The sequence below is a fragment of the Oncorhynchus mykiss genome, chromosome 1, assembly GCF_057628025.1.
Source record: "Oncorhynchus mykiss isolate SJ-2025 chromosome 1, ASM5762802v1, whole genome shotgun sequence".
Classification (NCBI taxonomy): domain Eukaryota; kingdom Metazoa; phylum Chordata; class Actinopteri; order Salmoniformes; family Salmonidae; genus Oncorhynchus; species Oncorhynchus mykiss.
In genome coordinates this window covers 46496421-46516902 of record NC_143022.1, presented here as the reverse complement: position 1 = coordinate 46516902, position 20482 = coordinate 46496421, and the positions used below count along the sequence as shown (strand labels likewise).

The following is a 20482-nucleotide window of genomic DNA, read 5'->3' as shown; positions in this document are numbered from 1 at the left end:
ACTATCGCCCCGTAGCACTCACTTCTGTCATCATGAAGTGATTTGAGAGACTAGTCAAGGATCATATCACCTCCAGCCTACATGACACCCTAGACTCCAATTTGTTTACCGCCCCAATAGGTCCACAGACGAAGCAATCGCAATCACACTGCCCTAACACATCTGCACAAGAAGAATACCTATGTAAGAATGCTGTTCATCGATTACAGCTCAGCATTTAACACCATAGTACCCTTCAAACTCGTCATTAAGCTCGAGACCCTGGGTCTTGACCCCGCCCTGTGCAACTAAGTCCTGGTGGTGAGGGTAGGAAAGAACATCTCCACCCCGCTGATCCTCAACACTGGGGCCCAACAAGTGTGCGTTCTCAGCCCTCTCATGTACTCCCTGTTCACCCATGACTGCGTGGCCATGCACGCCTCCAACTCAATCATCAAGTTTGCAGACAATACTACAGTGGTAGGCTTGATTACCAACAACGACGAGATGGCCTATAGGGAGTAGGTAAGGGCCCTCGGAGTGTGGTGTCAGGAAAATAACCTCACACTCAACGTCAACAAAACAAAGGAGATGGTGGTGGACTTCAGGAAACAGCAGAGGGAGCACCCCCCTATCCACATAGTCGGGACAGTAGTGGAGAGGGTAGAAAGTTTTAAGTTCCTCAGCGTACACATCATGGACAAACTGAAATGGTCCACCCACACAGACAGCGTGGTGAAGAAGGCGCAACAGAGGATTAATGCAGGGGCTTACCGGTGCTAAAGCCCCAGGCCCCAGGGGCCAAAGAGGCAGCAAGAAATAAATATTTGTATTAAAATATTATTATTTTATATGTTTTCACTGCAACCGCCAACCACAGCAAGACTCAGGAGCTCTCAATGAGTGTGGACTGCCTACTGCTGCTCTGCTAATCATCAGATGAGATGAGGTAGGGGGCCACATGGTTAACTGGGGGCCCTGACTTGATTGGGTATGTGATTCATAAAAAAGATAACTGCATAATAAATAAATGTGACTGGTCAATTGTGTGAGTCAGGGGCTGGGCACAAAAGGCAAACAAAATTAAAAAATACAAAATATTTTATCCAACCACAGGAACCCGCTCTCAATGTTCAAAATACATCAGACAGCATCATTTAGCCACAGAGGATAAATAGTTAATAAACTATGGATTAAGTTTTTATCATAAGCATGTACAGTTATCTGTCTAAATTAAGGAAACACAAACATAAAGTGTCTTCAAAGGATGTTGCACCACCACAAGCTGACAAAACAATTTCAATGTGCCTTGTCATAGATTCTACAAGTGGACCTAAACCATGCCAAGAAAATACACCCCACAACATAAGACATACTTTCTATCCTTTGTTTACTCAAGTGTTTCCTTTATTTTTGCAGTTACCGGTATGCCTACAGGAAGGCCGCAATTTTGGCAGCATGCCTGACAAATATTGGCTACAGCTTGCTGCATTGTGGCCATAGACATAATTCATAGAAGGGTTTGGTAACCTCTTACCATTGCAATTTGACTTATTAAAAACGCCAAAGCCTATGATTTCCTAATCCGGCCCTGGGTCTGTGGAGATCTTCACAATTGCTATAATAATCTGTGCAGAATCTCAAACAGCATTGATCACTTGCACTGTATGTACTTTTAATATAATCTCAACTGCAATCCTGTGCCCTAGACTACGAATCAGGTTTGAGGAGTTAGCGAGGTAACTTTGGTTAACTCTGAGTTCAACTCAGGATAACCGGTATTTTGAAAGTGTCTCACCTTTTAGCCAGATCAATTTCTAAGGCAACGAATCCTTCAAAACTAACCTGCTCAGGGGCAGGCTAACTCATTGCTAACTCCATTTATACTGAATTAAGTGTCTGAGCCGCGAACCAATGAAATCAGTTTCCCCTCCCTCTTGCAAAGATTGTGTCATCATCCCCTTCATTTGAGGAAGAGGACTGATTCAATATTTTAGTCAAATGTTTTTGTTTTAAAATTGTTTTAAAATGTTAAAATACCAATCAGTATTTGCTTTCCAAACTGTACTTTTTTTTTGAGCGATCATGTTTTTAAATTTGCAAAAGGGTAATTGACAGATGGCAGTTTACACTTTAGTCAAGACTGGCAGCCATTGTTAGTGTACCCATGAGTTTAACAGTCAAATTGCCAGGGTTTCTATGGATTATATGTCTATGGCTACAATGCAGCTGTTCAACAGATAGAAGAAGGAATGATAGGAGTGGGGGAAAAGCTGCTTGTGTATTACCACAAAGCACACCAAAAGACGGCTTAAATGATAAGTAGCCTAATAAAATAAAGCCGGCACTTCTAAAAGCCGATTTCACGCCATAGCCTGTTGAATTTGGAAGACAACTTTTCTTTCATTTTGATTTCAGCATAAAGGAAAATGTGGCACTGACTTGCCCATGGATTGATGATTCAGCATTGTTTGAATGAAGAGTTTGGTGTTAAACTAGCCATGTGCGGCATGCACACACAGTTATAATCCTGCTAAAGTTAGTGGCAGGCGGACGAGCAATATTTACCATAATAGTACAGATGAAGTCTGATCTGGAACCATGTGAAGCTAACTGAAGCCGGCTATCTTTTAAAAGCCTGAGTAGATCTAGCTTGCTTCGTAGTATACCACTCAGGTCATTTGGTTGTGCTATTAGTTGAGGCACAGTAATAACACATACAAAAAAATGCTCCAGAATTTTGGCGACTACTAGTATTTTTGAAACCTCCTGCTTTGAGCTGAATGTGTCAATGTGTAGTTCATATATGCATAATCTAAACTCATCAAAAAAAGAAACATCCATTTTCAGGACCCTGTCTTTCAAAGATAATAATCCAAATAACTTCACCAAAAAAAAGATGCCTTGCTCATCTGCGTGAATGGGCCTTAGCTGCAAGGAGGCATGAGGACTGCAGATGTGGCCAGGGCAATACATTGCAATGTCCGTACTGTGAGACGCCTAAGACAGCGCTACAGGGAGACAGGACGGACAGCTGATCGTCCTCGCAGTGGCAGACCACGTGTAACAACACCTGCACAGGATCGGTACATCCGAACATTACGCCTGCGGGACAGCTACAGGATGGCAAAAGCAACTGCCCGAGTTACACCAGGAATGTACAATCCCTCCATCAGTGCTCAGACTGTTCGCAATAGGCTGAGAGAGGCTGGACTGAGGGCTTGTAGGCCTGTTGTAAGACAGGTCCTCACCAGACATCCCTGGCAACAACGTCGCCTATGGGCACAAACCCACCGTCGTTGGACCAGACAGGACTGTCAAAAAGTGCTCTTTACTGACGAGTCACGATTTTGTCTCACCAGGGGTGATGGTCGGATTTGCGTTTATCGTTGAAGGAATGACCGTTACCCGAGGCCTGTACTCTGGAGCGGGATTGATTTGGAGGTGGAGGGTCCATCATGGTCTGGGGCGGTGTGTCACAGCATCATGTTGTCATTGCAGGCAATCTCAACGTTGTGCGTTACTACAGGTAAGACATCCTCCTCTCTCATGTGGTACCCTTCCTGCAGGCTCATCCTGACATGACCCTCCCAATGACAATGCCACCAGCCATACTGCTCGTTCTGTGCGTGATTTCCTGCAAAACAGGAATGTCATTGTTCTGCCATGGCCAGCGAAGAGCCCGGATCTCAATCCCATTGAGCAAGTCTGGGACCTGTTGGATCGGAGGGTGAGGGTGAGGGCCATTCCCCCCAGGAATGTCCAGGAACTTGCAGGTGCCTTGGTGGAAGAGTGGGGTATCTCACAGCAAGAACTGGCAAATCTGGTGCAGTCCATGAGGAGAATTTGCGCTGCAGTATTTAATGCAGCTGGTGGCCACACCAGATACTGACTGTTACTTTTGATTTTGACCCCCCCCCCCCCCCCCCCCTTTTGTTCAGGGACACGTTATTAAATTTATGTTAGTCACATGTCTGTGGAACTTGTTCAGTTTATGTCTCAGTTGTTGAATCTTGTTATGTTCATACAAATATTTACACATGTTAAGTTTGCTGAAAATAAACACAGTTGACAGTGGGAGGACGTTTCTTTTTTTGCTGAGTTCATGAGCAGAATTACTGTATTACCTCAACTAGCCACAAAATCCCTAGTTCGAAAGCAACAGTTTTTCTGAAAGCTGTGCTGCGCCATTTTCCTTACATTTTCCCACACCTGGGCTGGCCCCTAGCAATTCAAATTCTAGCCAAAGAGCTTCAACACCCTTGCCATTTGAGTGACAGCTAACCAGATGAACACACAGCAAAGTGTGAGAGAGAGCAATGATGTTGTGCACGTACCTGCACATAAAGTATCTGACATAGTACTGCAATTTTCGGTGTACTACCTTTAGAACTACTGGCTAAAAAGTATACAAAAGTACCTGAGAATCTCTTTAAATTGTTGTATATACAGAATATCTGACATATTCCCATTTTAACCTTGTTGTGGTTTTAAATGATTGAAAGCTCAGTGATAACACATTTAGAAGACAACTATACCAATCAGACATTGTGTTTCCATTGGAATTTGGTTGTGCCCTTTAGATGGTTGAAAGTATAGTGATAACACATTGAGAATTCGACAAACCTCTGGCTATATTTTTTTGAACAATTGAATAAAGGTTGAAATCTCAGTGATCAACTTCTCAAGCAAATATTACAGATGTTGAAATGACGGAACATTCTAATCTCTTTTGAAGAGGTCTAATGCAATACAAAGTCAATGGTTTCTCTCTTGGCAGAAAGAGATGATTTTAACCAAACAACAAGTCACACGACAGCATCATTGAAGGAACTTACCCTTGAACCTGACAACACTTCACCCTTGACAACAGCCAGAGGAGCAATAGCTGTGCCCTCTCTATCACTGTGCCAGCCATTACCCTGTGTCATATGATGATTTAGGTGGAACCAACAAAGCCCTGTAATTTAAAATAATCTCTGGGGAGACAAGGTTGTCTCATTTCTCCCAAATGGATTGAATATCTCCAACCTGCAGGGGTTTAACCGCCATCAGACAATATCAGATTATTATGTTAGGTCATGCTCTGCTGTTGCGAGGCCTTAATTAAATCAAGCGCTGGGTGAATCAATTGAAAGCCTTCTGTCTTGATAAGTGTTTACTCAGAGTGACGCATCAGCCTGGTCCTGCTCAGGAATCTTATCACATAACCAACAAGCATTGATGACACCGACAGACTACTGGTCAGGGATGAGTCAAGCAAAAGGCTCCCACAATGCATTTCTACTCATAACATCAGGGAATTAATTGAAATGGCCATAATTTGAATGGGCTGCTGTTGACATCTGGGATGTCCTAGCTATGCTACCGTTAACACAGTGGAGTAACCAGGAAAAGTACAAAATATGCATTGCACAGCATTTACACAGAAACCGTCTGACTCTTGAAGGATAGAAAAGGCTTTTAGCCTCCTCCGTTGTGTTTCACTGTCAGTTTTAAGTGTATCTTAAGTTCTTCCAATGACCTTCGAACTCAAGTAAGGGGACATATACCGTGCCTTGCGAAAGTATTCGGCCCCCTTGAACTTTGTGACCTTTTGCCACATTTCAGGCTTCAAACATAAAGATATAAAACTGTATTTTTTTGTGAAGAATCAACAACAAGTGGGACACAATCATGAAGTGGAACGACATTTATTGGATATTTCAAACTTTTTTAACAAATCAAAAACTGAAAAATTGGGCATGCAAAATTATTCAGCCCCCTTAAGTTAATACTTTGTAGCGCCACCTTTTGCTGCGATTACAGCTGTAAATAATCAAATCAAATTTTATTTGTCACATACACATGGTTAGCAGATGTTAATGCGAGTGTAGCGAAATGCTTGTGCTTCTAGTTCCGACAATGCAGTAATAACCAACAAGTAATCTAACTAACAATTCCAAAACTACTGTCTTGTACACAGTGTAAGGGGATAAAGAATATGTACATAAGGATATATGAATGAGTGATGGTACAGAGCAGCATAGGCAAGATACAGTAGATGGTATCGAGTACAGTATATACATATGAGATGAGTATGTAAACAAAGTGGCATAGTTAAAGTGGCTAGTGATACATGTATTACATAAGGATACAGTCGATGATATAGAGTACAGTATATACGTATGCATATGAGATGAATAATGTAGGGTAAGTAACATTATATAAGGTAGCATTGTTTAAAGTGGCTAGTGATATATTTACATCATTTCCCATCAATTCCCATTATTAAAGTGGCTGGAGTTGAGTCAGTGTCAGTGTGTTGGCAGCAGCCACTCAATGTTAGTGGTGGCTGTTTAACAGTCTGATGGCCTTGAGATAGAAGCTGTTTTTCAGTCTCTCGGTCCCAGCTTTGATGCACCTGTACTGACCTCGCCTTCTGGATGATAGCGGGGTGAACAGACAGTGGCTCGGGTGGTTGATGTCCTTGATGATCTTTATGGCCTTCCTGTGACATCGGGTGGTGTAGGTGTCCTGGAGGGCAGGTAGTTTTCCCCCGGTGATGCGTTGTGCAGACCTCACCACCCTCTGGAGAGCCTTACGGTTGAGGGCGGAGCAGTTGCCGTACCAGGCGGTGATACAGCCCGCCAGGATGCTCTCGATTGTGCATCTGTAGAAGTTTGTGAGTGCTTTTGGTGACAAGCCGAATTTCTTCAGCCTCCTGAGGTTGAAGAGGCGCTGCTGCGCCTTCTTCACAATGCTGTCTGTGTGAGTGGACCAATTCAGTTTGTCTGTGATGTGTATGCCGAGGAACTTAAAACTTGCTACCCTCTCCACTACTGTTCCATCGATGTGGATAGGGGGGTGTTCCCTCTGCTGTTTCCTGAAGTCCACAATCATCTCCTTAGTTTTGTTGACGTTGAGTGTGAGGTTATTTTCTTGACACCACACTCCGAGGGCCCTCACCTCCTCCCTGTAGGCCGTCTCGTCGTTGTTGGTAATCAAGCCTACCACTGTTGTGTCGTCCGCAAACTTGATGATTGAGTTGGAGGCGTGCGTGGCCACGCAGTCGTGGGTGAACAGGGAGTACAGGAGAGGGCTCAGAACGCACCCTTGTGGGGCCCCAGTGTTGAGGATCAGCGGGGAGGAGATGTTGTTGCCTACCCTCACCACCTGGGGGCGGCCCGTCAGGAAGTCCAGTACCCAGTTGCACAGGGCGGGGTCGAGACCCAGGGTCTCGAGCTTGATGACGAGCTTGGAGGGTACTATGGTGTTGAATGCCGAGCTGTAGTCAATGAACAGCATTCTCACATAGGTATTCCTCTTGTCCAGATGGGTTAAGGCGGTGTGCAGTGTGGTTGAGATTGCATCGTCTGTGGACCTATTTGGGCGGTAAGCAAATTGGAGTGGGTCTAAGGTGTCAGGTAGGGTGGAGGTGATATGGTCCTTGACTAGTCTCTCAAAGCACTTCATGATGACGGAAGTGAGTGCTACGGGGCGGTAGTCGTTTAGCTCAGTTACCTTAGCTTTCTTGGGAACAGGAACAATGGTGGCCCTCTTGAAGCATGTGGGAACAGCAGACTGGTATAGGGATTGATTGAATATGTCCGTAAACACACCGGCCAGCTGGTCTGCGCATGCTCTGAGGGCGCGGCTGGGGATGCCGTCTGGGCCTGCAGCCTTTCGAGGGTTAACACGTTTAAATGTCTTACTCACCTCGGCTGCAGTGAAGGAGAGACCGCATGTTTTCGTTGCAGGCCGTGTCAGTGGCACTGTATTGTCCTCAAAGCGGGCAAAAAAGTTATTTAGTCTGCCTGGGAGCAGGACATCCTGGTCCGTGACTGGGCTGGATTTCTTCCTGTAGTCCGTGATTGACTGTAGACCCTGCCACATGCCTCTTGTGTCTGAGCCGTTGAATTGAGATTCTACTTTGTCTCTGTACTGACGCTTAGCTTGTTTGATAGCCTTGCGGAGGGAATAGCTGCACTGTTTGTATTCGGTCATGTTACCAGACACCTTGCCCTGATTAAAAGCAGTGGTTCGCGCTTTCAGTTTCACACGAATGCTGCCATCAATCCACGGTTTCTGGTTAGGGAATGTTTTAATCGTTGCTATGGGAACGACATCTTCAACGCACGTTCTAATGAACTCACACACCGAATCAGCGTATTCGTCAATGTTGTTGTCTGACGCAATACGAAACATGTCCCAGTCCACGTGGTGGAAGCAGTCTTGGAGTGTGGAGTCAGCTTGGTCGGACCAGCGTTGGACAGACCTCAGCGTGGGAGCCTCTTGTTTTAGTTTCTGTCTGTAGGCAGGGATCAACAAAATGGAGTCGTGGTCAGCTTTTCCGAAAGGGGGGCGGGGCAGGGCCTTATATGCGTCGCGGAAGTTAGAGTAACAATGATCCAAGGTCTTTCCACCCCTGGTTGCGCAATCAATATGCTGATAAAATTTAGGGAGTCTTGTTTTCAGATTAGCCTTGTTAAAATCCCCAGCTACAATGAATGCAGCCTCCGGATGAATGGTTTCCAGTTTGCAAAGAGTTAAATAAAGTTCGTTCAGAGCCATCGATGTGTCTGCTTGGGGGGGGATATATACGGCTGTGATTATAATCGAAGAGAATTCTCTTGGTAGATAATGCGGTCTACATTTGATTGTGAGGAATTCTAAATCAGGTGAACAGAAGGATTTGAGTTGCTTGGGGTATGTCTCTATCAGTTTTGCACATCGAGAGACTGAAATTTGTTCCCATTCCTCCTTGCAAAACAGCTCGAGCTCAGTGAGGTTGGATGGAGAGCATTTGTGAACAGCAGTTTTCAGTTCTTTCCACAGATTCTCGATTGGATTCAGGTCTGGACTTTGACTTGGCCATTCTAACACCTGGATATGTTTATTTTTGAACCATTCCATTGTAGATTTTGCTTTATGTTTTGGATCATTGTCTTGTTGGAAGACAAATCTCCGTCCCAGTCTCAGGTCTTTTGCAGACTCCATCAGGTTTTCTTCCAGAATGGTCCTGTATTTGGCTCCATCCATCTTCCCATCAATTTTAACCATCTTCCCTGTCCCTGCTGAAGAAAAGCAGGCCCAAACCATGATGCTGCCACCACCATGTTTGACAGTGGGGATGGTGTGTTCAGAGTGATGAGCTGTGTTGCTTTTACGCCAAACATAACGTTTTGCATTATTGCCAAAAAGTTCAATTTTGGTTTCATCTGACCAGAGCACCTTCTTCCACATGTTTGGTGTGTCTCCCAGGTGGCTTGTGGCAAACTTTAAACAACACTTTTTATGGATATCTTTAAGAAATGTCTTTCTTCTTGCCACTCTTCCATAAAGGCCAGATTTGTGCAATATACGACTGATTGTTGTCCTATGGACAGAGTCTCCCACCTCAGCTGTATTTTTCTGCAGTTCATCCAGAGTGATCATGGGCCTCTTGGCTGCATCTCTGATCAGTCTTCTCCTTGTATGAGCTGAAAGTTTAGAGGGACGGCCAGGTCTTGGTAGATTTGCAGTGGTCTGATACTCCTTCCATTTCAATATTATCGCTTGCACAGTGCTCCTTGGGATGTTTAAAGCTTGGGAAATCTTTTTGTATCCAAATCCGGCTTTAAACTTCTTCACAACAGTATCTCGGACCTGCCTGGTGTGTTCCTTGTTCTTCATGATACTCTCTGCGCTTTTGACTGACCTCTGAGACTATCACAGTGCAGGTGCATTTATACGGAGACTTGATTACACACAGGTGGATTGTATTTTGGATTGGATTGGATTGCACTTTAAAATGCATTTATGATGTCCCATGGAATGACAAACCAACCTTATCAAAAGTGACGACAGACAAGCTTTGTAAAATTGCAAATCTTTCAAAAAAGTCCCCCAAAAAGTCAGTCAAATTGCACTGTGCCTTTGCCAAAAGCAATAATCAGTTGAAATTACAAAAACCTAATGAAATGAAAGCTGACTGCTGTGGCTCTGCCATACAGCTGAGTGAGTGACATCCTTTGAACACATTAAATCATTATTGTAATAACATGCATTGCAGAAGGTAAAGACTTACTTCTTCTTTACATCAACCCACACTCCCTGAGAAGGACAAGAGCAAGGCATCTGACATTTGTATTTTTCCAGACATTGGGCACAGATGTCAATTCAATGTCCATTCCACGTTGGTTCAGCGTCATTTCGTTGAAATGACGTGGAAACAACGTTGATTCAACCAGTGTTTGCTCAGTGGGCTCCCTCCAGTTTTTAAAATAAGAGTCATTGCCTTGAGAGTGACTTATTTCCCCAGAATCCATTTATAGCAGAGAGTCCGGTTTTCACACTTGTCTGAAATGTCTGATTAAATTGTCATCTGAGGAAAACGACACATTGTGCTGCAGCCTGCTCTGAATTTGGCTCCTGTGTCGAGGCACTGCTTTCCTAAAGGGGACAAGGACATTTCACAATTACCAGCACATCCTCCCTTATTGAGCCTGGATGTCCCAAAGCGATCCCAGTGTAATTTAACAGCAGGCGACTCCTCAGATTTATAGTCCCCCTCTTCCATCATGCCTGTGACGGGCATATAAAGTGCTTTTTAAAAGTTTTGACCATCACAACCACAAAAGACATTAATGTGCCGAGTTATCTGCGGTTTAGGAGAATGTTCCATCAACATTCCACAAAAAAAAACACAGAACATGGTTGGCATGTTCTCGGGAACATAAGATGTTCATTTTCGAGACACATTCATTGGAAAGTTGCAAGAGCATTTACGTGTCCTCAAAAAACGAATTACACCTCACAGTAATGTTGCCGAGCCCATCAAGGCCCTATTTGGTAAACCACTAATCCATTCATAGCTCTGTCTGTTGGCAAGGTTAGGGATACTCACACACATAGTGCTTTTAACATACAGTGATTTCAACCTACATACAATGCCTTCAGAAAGTATTCATACCCCTTAACTTATTCCACATTTTATTGTGTTAAAGCCTGAATTCAAAATGGATTAAATGAAATGCTCTCACCCATTTACAAATAATACCCCATAATGACAAAATGAAAGCATGTTATTAGAAATTTTACAAATCTTTTTTAAAATAATATACAGAAATATTTAATTTACAGTCAAAAGTTTGGAACACAAACTCATTCAAGTGTTTTTATTTATTTTGTCACTTTTTTCTACACTGTAGAATAATAGTGAAGACATCCAAACTATGAAATAACACATGGAATCATGTAGTAACCAAAAAAGTGTTAAAGAAATCAAAACAGTTTATATTTGAGATTCTTCAAAGTAGCCACCCTTTGCCTTGATGACAGATTCTCACACTCTTGGCATTCTCCCAACCAGCTTCATGATTTCAGTTCATTAGAGTTCATTAGAGTTACCAGCCTCAGAAATGACAGCCCAAATAAATACTTCAGAGTTCAAGTAACAGACACATCTCAACATCAACTGTTCAGAGGAGACTGCAACCACCATAGCAAGAAGAGACACCAATAACAAGAAGAGACTTGCTTGGGCAGAGAAACACAAGCACTGGACATTAGACTGGAATATATTTCAATTAACAGGTGTGCATTGTTAAAAGTTAATTTGTGGAATTTCTTTCCTTCTTAATGCTTTTGAGCCAATCAGTTCGAGCCAATCAGTTGTGTTGTGACAAAGTAGGGGTGGTATACAGAAGATAGCCCTATTTGGTAAAAGACCAAGTCCATATTATAGCAAGAACAGCTCACATAAGCAAAGAGAAACAACAGTCCATCATTACTTTAAGACATGAAGGTCAATCAATCCAGAATTTGTCAAGAACTTTGCAAGTTTCTTCAAGTGCTGTTGCAAAAACCATCCAGCGCTATGATGAAACTGTCTCTCATGAGGACCTTCACAGGAAAGGGAGACCCAGAGTTACCTCTGCTGCAGAGGATAAGTTCATTAAAGTTACCAGCCTCAGAAATTACAGCCCAAATAAATGCTTCAGAGTTCCAGTAACAGACATCTCAACATCAACTGTTCAGAGGAGAATGCATGAATCAGGCCTTCATGGTTGAATTACTGCAAAGAAACCCCAATAAAGGACACCAATAACAAGAAGAGACTTGCTTGGGCAGAGAAACACAAGCAATGGACATTAGACTGGTGGAAATCTGTCATTTGGTCTGATGAGTCAAAATAGGAGATTTTTGGTGAATGGAGAGTCGGTGAACAGATTCTCTTCGCATGTGTGGTTCCCACATTGAAGCATGGAGGAGGAGGTGTGATGGTGCTTTGCTGGTGACACTGTCTGTGATTTCTTTAGAATTCAAGGCACACTTAACCAGCATGGCTACCACAGTATTCTGCAGCAATACGCCATCCCATCTGGTTTGCGCTTAATGGGACTATCATTTATTTTTCAACAGGACAATGACCCAACACACCTCCTGGCTGTGTAAGGGCTATTTGACCAATAAGGAGAGTGATGGAGTGATGCATCAGATCACCTGATCTCAACCCAATTGACAAGGTTTGGGATTAGTTGGACCACGGCTCAAAGGAAAAGCAGCCAACAAGTGCTCAGCATATGTGGGAACTCCTTCGAGACTGTTGTAAAAGCATTCCAGGTGAAGCTGCTTGAGAGAATGCCAAGCGTGTGGAAAGCTGTTATCAAGGAAAAGGGTGGCTACTTTGATTTCTACATGATTCCATGTGTTATTTCATAGTTTTGATGTCTTCACTATTATTCTACAATGTAGAACATAGTAAAAAAAAACACACAAAAAAACAGGTAAAACCCTTGAATGAGGAGGTGTGTCCAAACTTTTGACTGGTACTGTAAGTATTCACACGCCTATGTCAATACTTTGTAGAAATACCTTAGGCAGTGATTACAGCTGTGAGTCCTTCTGGGTAAGTCTCTAAGATTTTTCCACACCTGATTTGTGCAACATTTGCCCATTATTCTTTTCAACATTCTTCAAGCTCTGTCAAATTGGTTGTTGATCATTGCTAAACAACCATTTTCAGATCTAGATGTAGATTTAAGTCCAAACTGTAGATCAGTCACCTAGGAACATTCACTGTCTTCTTAGTAAGTAGTAAGTAAGTAGTAGTAAGTAAACTCCAATGTAGATTTGGCCTTGTGTTTAAGGTTATTGTCCTGGTGAAAGGTGAATTTATCTCCCAGTGTCTGGTGGAAAGCAGACTGAATGAGTAGCATACAAACATGAACCACATAGTCAATACTGCCAGGGGAATAGGACTAAGGGAGTGCCAGATATAGGGGAGGTAATGAGAGAGGAAATTGAGTCCAGATGAGCCTAATCATGAGGGGCAGGTGCACATAATGATTGATGCCAGGTGCACGTAATGATGGTTGCCAGGACCGGTGGTTAGTAAATCGGCCATGTCGAACATCGGAGGGGAGGAGCGGAAGAACATGACTCTGCAAATTAGGTTAGCATTGTGGAGTAACTACAAGATTGTTGATCCATCCTCAGGAAAGAATGATGATTTTTAAATGGATCGCCTTTGCCTGGAAATTCGTCACTCGTTCATCTCGCGATGATTGTGTTTTCAGCTTGTGGGTACTTTATATGCGCTACAGTCAATTATGATTACATGTCAACTTATATTAACAATATAATTATTAATATACGCCTACTGTATTATAGCTAGCAAATGAATTAGCTAACAAACGTTAGCCTGCCTAGCTGGGACTTCTGAGGGAGGAAGATGTTTTATTTCTACAATTTCCAAAAGCTAACCAAATAAAAACATCCTTACTTTTATGAGACGTGTTTGTGCTGTCATGTGCATTAGTAGCACAATTTCTAACCTTTTTACATTTGTTTTTACTTACACTTGTATGTTGACTTCTTAGCGGATGCACAATCATCGCAAATTTAATTATGGGGTGTTTCAGGCCCCGAAGTTAACATAATTGTACACTCGCAAATTCGATCAAAAACGAGGGCTGAGGGAAATATGTTGCGAACTTCCCTTGTTTTGCTAATCGTTTGGTCCAACGTCCAAGATGGTGACAGGGTTTCCCCCAAGGGCATAAGACGAGGGTGTGTCTTTTATGAGTTTGAAACAAAGCCAATGTCTGCTTTTTGTATCCATCTACCAATAGGTGCCCCTCTTTCCAAGACATTGGAAAACCTCCATGGTCTTTGTGGGACCTTGCTTGACTGAGGGAACTTACAGATAATTGTGTGTGTGAGTTACAGAGATGAAGTAGTCATTAAAAAATCATGTTAAACACTTATTACACACAGAGTGAGTCCATGTAACTTATGATGTGACTTGTAAAGCACATTTGTACTCTTGAATGTATTTAGGTTTGCCATAACAACGTGGTTGAATACTTATTGACTCAAGACATTTCAACTTTTCTTTTTTTCGTTGTCTTTTTTTATTCTTAACTTTTTGCCCCTTTTTCTCTTCAATTTTGTGGTATCCATTTGGTATCCACTCAAACCCAGAATTGCTAGTGGCACAGCTAGCACTGCAATGCTAAGCAGTGCCTTAGACCACAATGTTATATTAATTTGTAAAAAAAAAAAATAAAATGGAAAACATAATTCCACTTTGACATTATGGGGTATTGTGTGTGACAAATCAATTTTTTTAAAATACTTTTAAAATTCAGGCTGTGTAAGAAGGCATGTGTAAGAAGCCTAGAGGTTTGAATACTTTCTGAAGGCACTGTATTTGACACACGATCACATTGTGCATATTCATTCATACAGTAATTATGATATTATAATCAGACTCATCATTGATTTTTTTGAATTATTTCAGCAATTAAATGAGTTTCTGTGTAGTTGTCTAAGGTTGGTGGGGCATACACTCCTGAATCATTATGATCAATAAAATATATTCTCGAGTGTACTTTTAACAGAGCTGAGATTTACTTCAAAGTGCAATTACTGAATGCCTTCACCTGAAATGTGTATTCCGCATTTAACCCAACCCCTGAATCAGAGGTGCTGGGGGCTGCCTTCATCGACATCTTCGGCGCCCGGGGAACAGTGAGTTAACTGCCTTGCTCAGGAGCAGAATGACAGATGTTTACTTTGTCAGCTTGGAGATTCAATCCAGCAACTTTTCAGTTACTGGCCTAATGCTCTAACCACTAGGCTACCTGCAGTCCCTATTGCTTACACCAATCAAGTTGTTTCAGTGTCAAGGGAGGAGGGTTTGGGGTTTATTCTAGACAGGGCCTAACTATCCTAGCCCAAAAAGCACATTCCCTAAAGCTACCCTTATCATGACACTGGTTAGCGCACTTAAACAGCATGGCTACCACAGCATCCCATCTCATCCCATCTGGTTTGGGCTTAGCGGGACTATCATTTGTTTTTCAACAGGACAATGACTCAACACACCTCCAGGCTATGTAAGGGCTATTTTACCAAGAAGGAGAGTGATGGAGTGCTGTATCAAATTACCTGGCATCCACAATCCCCCGACCTCTACCAAACTGAGATGGTTTTGGATGAGTCGGATCGCAGAATGAAGAAAAAGCAGCCAACAAGTGCTCAGCATATGTGGGAACTCCTTCAAGACTGGAAAAGCATTTGAGGGAATGCCAAGAGTGTGCAAAGCTGTCATCAAGGCAAAGGGTGGCTTTTTTGGTTACTACATGATTCCATATGTGCTATTTTATAGTTTTGATGTCTTCACTATTATTCTACAATGTAGAAAATAGTCAAAATAAAGAAAAACCCTTGAATGAGTAGATGTTCTAAAACTTTTGACCGGTAGTGTATGTTAATGTCATTATTGCTGTTTTGAATTGCATTTATCAGACATTTCAATTGTTTATATGGAAATGTAATTATTTAGGCATTATGTTTATTATCATAATGTGTATAGATTTCTCCTCTTTCACACATTTCTGGAACTATGGCTACCTTTGTGCCTTGTGCATGAGCTCCAGACTTAGCCACGGGGAGATGTTTGGTGGTGGGGTTGCCTGGGTTACAGACGGCTGGATATATTGGTCCACTAACACAGGACTAGTAAAGGCCCAGTGCACCACTTTGTGAGAAGAAAAAAAAATCTGCATATTGTAAAAAAAATGTAATTCAGATTTTTTCAGGGGGTCTGCCTCAAGCTGTTTTTTCAGGTTTCATGTGTTGACTAAAATGTTGTTCTCTTTCTTCTTGATTAACTCAACATAATAGTAGCACTTCCACAAGGAAAAGGTTAAGCGGGGTAACAACACAGCTGCCATCTTTCTTATATTTTCAACTTTATGGTAGCCTATTGGAAACAAGTTAACCTACAACATAAATTCCGTTACATGATACAAGGCTGCAAAAAATATCTATAACTGTCACGCCCTAGCCATAGAGAGGTTTTTATTCTCTATTTTGGTTAGGCCATTGTGTGACTAGTGTGGGCATTCTAGTTTCTTTATTTCTATGTTTTCTATTTCTTTGTTTTTTACCGAGTGTGGTTCCCAATCAGAGGCAGCTGTTTATCGTTGTCTCTGATTGGGGATCACATATAAGTTGTCATTTTCCTTTTGGTGTTTGTGTTTTGCTATCTCTGTGAAGCCTGCAGAATGTGATGTTCATTAGTCTTTTGTTTGGTGTTCTGAGTAAATAAAGAATCATGATACCAAACGTGGCAATAACACTCCGGTATTAATATGCTTTTGAAAGTAATATATGGATTACCTGAAAAGTAACTAATAATATTACAATATTTGCAAACAGTAAAGTTATATTACTCCGTTACTCATAAAAGTGATATATTTCTGTTTTCATTTAACTAGGTAAGTCAGTTAAGAACAAATTCTTATTTACAATAGCGGCCCACCACAGCCAAACTGTAACTCGACGCTGGGCCAATTGTGCACCGCCCTATGGGACTCCCAATCACGGCTGGTTGTGATACAGCCTGGAATTAAACCCGGATCTGTAGTGACGCTTCTAGCACTGAGATGCAGTGCCTTAGACCGCTGAGCCACTTGGGAGCCTGTATATAATATATTACCCCCAACACTGCTCCCAAGTTATTCTGTTGCGATTTGTCTATTTTTCAACATTAAAACTTGGAGATGGAACTCTGTGTTGGCAGACTTATTTTTTATTTTATTTCACCTTTATTTAACTAGGCAAGTCAGTTAAGAACATATTATTATTTACAATGATGGCCTACCAAAAGGCCTCCCTCGGGGAAGGGGGCTGGGATTAAAAAATTATAATAATATATATATATATATATAGGACAAAACACACATCTCAACAATATAGACACCACAACACTACATAAAGAGAGACCTAAGAAAACAACATAGCATTGCAGCAACACATGACAACACAGCATTTTAGCAACACATCATGGTAGCAGCACAAAACATGGTACAAACATTATTGGAAAAGACAACAGCACAAAGGGCAAGAAGGTAGAGACAACAATACATCACGCTAAGCAGCCACAACTGTCAGCTAGAGTGTTCATGATCAAGTCTTTGAATGAAGAGATGGAGAGATGGATACAAAACTTTATTTGTTCATCAAAAAATTGTGAATAACTCACCACAGGTTAATGAGAAGGGTGCTCTTGAAAGGATGCACATAACTCTGCAATGTTGGTTTGTATTGGAGAGTCTCAGTCTTAAATCCTTTTTCACACACAGTCTGAGCCTGTATTTAGCTTTCATGCTAGTGAGGGCCGAGAATCCACTCTCACATAGGTACGTGGTTGCAAAAGGCATCAGTGTCTTAACAGCGCAATTTGCCAAGGCAAGAAACTCTGAGTGCAGCCCTATCTTGAAATATGGCAGTGGCTTCTGATTAAATTCCATTTTCACAGAACTGCCTGTTGCAATTTCGATGAGGCTCTCTTGTTCAGATATCGGTAAGTGGACTGGAGGCAGGGCATGAAAGGGATAACAAATCCAGTTGTTTGTGTTGTCCGTTTCAGGAAAGTACTTGCGTAATTGTGCACCCAGCTCACTCAGGTGCTTCGCTATATCACATTTGACATTGACTGTAAGCTTGAGTTCATTTGCACACAAAAAAATCATACAATGATGGAAAGACCTGTGTGTAGTCATTGTTAAAACATCACCCAGATAGGCCAGTCGTGTGAGAAACTCGTCATCATGCAAGCGATCAGACAAGTGAAAATGATGGTCATTAAAGAACACTTTAAACTAGTCTCTCAAATCAAAAAAACTTGTCAATACTTTTCCCCTTGATAACCAGCACACTTCTATGTTGTAAAAGCGTTACATGGTCGCTGCCCATATCATTGCATAATGCAGAAAATACACAAGACTTCAGGGGCATTTTTGGACGCTACCATTTTCACTGTAGTGTCCAAACGTCTTCCAAGCTGTCAGGCATTCCTTTGGCAAAAAGAGCCTCTTGGTGGATGCTGCAGTGTACCCAAGTGGCATCGGGAGCAACTGCTTGCACGTGCGTTACCACTCCACTATGTCTCCCTGTCATGGCTTCTGCACCATCAGTACATATACCAACACATCTTGGTGACCAAAGTCAATTTGATGTCACAAAGCTGTCTAGTACTTTAAAAATATAATTTCCTGATGTTCTGGATTCCAGTTGTTTGCAGAAGAGGATGTCTTCCTTAATTGACCCATAAATGTAACGGACATATACCAGGAGCTGTGCCAGGCCTGTTGACTCATCCAGCTGTAACGCATAGAATTCACTGGCTTGTATGTGAAGCAGTAATTGTTTCATAACATCTCCTGCCATGTCACTGATGCACTGTGAAACAGTGTTGATTGATGAAGCCATTGTCTGTATAGTTTTTTTTGCCATTTTCTCCCAGCATTGTCGGGGCCATATCCGCAGCAGCAGGAAGAATGAAGTCCTCCACAATAGTATGGAGCTTGCCTCAGTAGCTCACCCTATAAGACGCTTCTAGCCCCGTCTTATTAATGGTATCTGTTGCTTCTATCCATGTTTTACTACTCAAAAGTCGTCTTTATTCTCACTCAAAATGTATTCGCACTCACTTTATTCTCACTCTGCTGATGTTCTGACTTTATACACTGCACTTTGAGAGAGGTAGTTAGCAAACCAGGCCAAAGACCCATCACAGACACCAAAACTCCTTAGCCGGCCCACAAGAAGTCAATAGAAATAGCAGCACAACATTGCTTAGGATCAAGGGCAATGGTGACATCAGTTAGGACCTTTAAGGTTTATTTAATAAGAACATAATTTACATGTAATAAGAACAAATTCTTATTTACAATGACAGCCTACTGGGGAACAGTGGGTTAACTGCCTTGTTCAGGGGTAGACCAACATATTTTTTTTTACCTTGTCAGCTCTGGGATTCAATCCAGCAACCTTTCAGTTATTGGCCCAACACTCTAACCACTAGGCTACCTGCCACCCTTATGCAGTGACACATCCATAACCTGAGCAGAATCCAGATTGCATACCAGAGATAATACGAAAGACATCAAGAAAGCCAGTCAATTGATTATTGACAAGTTTTTCCAACACTTTTGATAAACAAGGCAAAATAGAAATTGGCCTAAAACAGTTGGGATCAGCTTGATCTCCCTCTTCAAATAAAGGACATACCGTGGCTGCCTTCTAAGCAATGGGAACCTCCCCAGAGAGGAGAGACAGGTTAAAACAATGCTTTAAACAATGCTACTTAATATAATGTTTACATACCCTACATTACTCATCTCATATGTACTGTACTCTAAATCATCTACTGCATCTTTATGTAATACATGTATCACTAGCCACTTTAAACCATGACACTTTTGTTTACATACCCTACATTACTCATCTCATATGTATATACTGTACTCAATACCATATACTGCATCTTGCTTATGCCGTTCTGTACCATCACTCATTCATATATCTGTATGTACATATTCTTCATCCCTTTACACTTGTGTGTATAAGGTAGTAGTTTTGGAATTGTTAGGTTAGATTACTCGTTGGTTATTACTGCATTGTCGGAACTAGAAGCACAAGCATTTCGCTACACTCGCATTAACATCTGCTAACCATGTGTATGTGACAAATACATTTGATTTGATTTGATTTGGTTAAAAAGGTCAGCGATAGGCTTGGCGCTAATAGGGGCTGCAACCTTAAAGAAGAAAGGCTTTAAACCATCTGACCCAAATGTTTGTTTTGGGGTCAAATTTAAGGAGCTCCTTTAGAACTTTAGACTCAGTGACCGCCTGCAGGGAGAAACGTTATAGCGCAGCAAGGGAAATAGAGGGAGGATCATCGGGGCTAGTCGCATTATAAGGTGTGTAAGATGTTGGATGGGCAAGGAGGCATGTGTCACACCCTGATCTGTTTCACCTGTCTTGTGCTTGTCTCCACCCCCTCCAGGTGTCGCCCATTTCCCCCATTTTTCCCTGTGCATTAATAGCTGTGTTTTCTGTTTGTCTGTTGCCAGTTTGTCTTGTCAAGCCTACCAGTGTTTTTTCCTGTACTCCTGTTTCTCGTTAGTTCCTATTTTCTAGTTCTCACGGTTTTAGACCATTCTGCCTGCCCTGACCCTGCC

General features: G+C 42.0%; 1 long non-coding RNA gene across 1 annotated transcript in view; it reads left to right on the top strand.

Annotated features, from left to right (window-relative positions):
- The window catches only part of LOC149985519 (uncharacterized), an 86790-nt gene extending 74379 nt beyond the window's left edge, over positions 1-12411 (top strand). Inside the window, exon 3 of the long non-coding RNA XR_016495342.1 lies at positions 12364-12411. This is a non-coding gene — a long non-coding RNA (uncharacterized LOC149985519). The remainder of the gene's footprint in view (positions 1-12363) is intronic.
- Positions 12412-20482: the final 8071 nt, after the last annotated feature.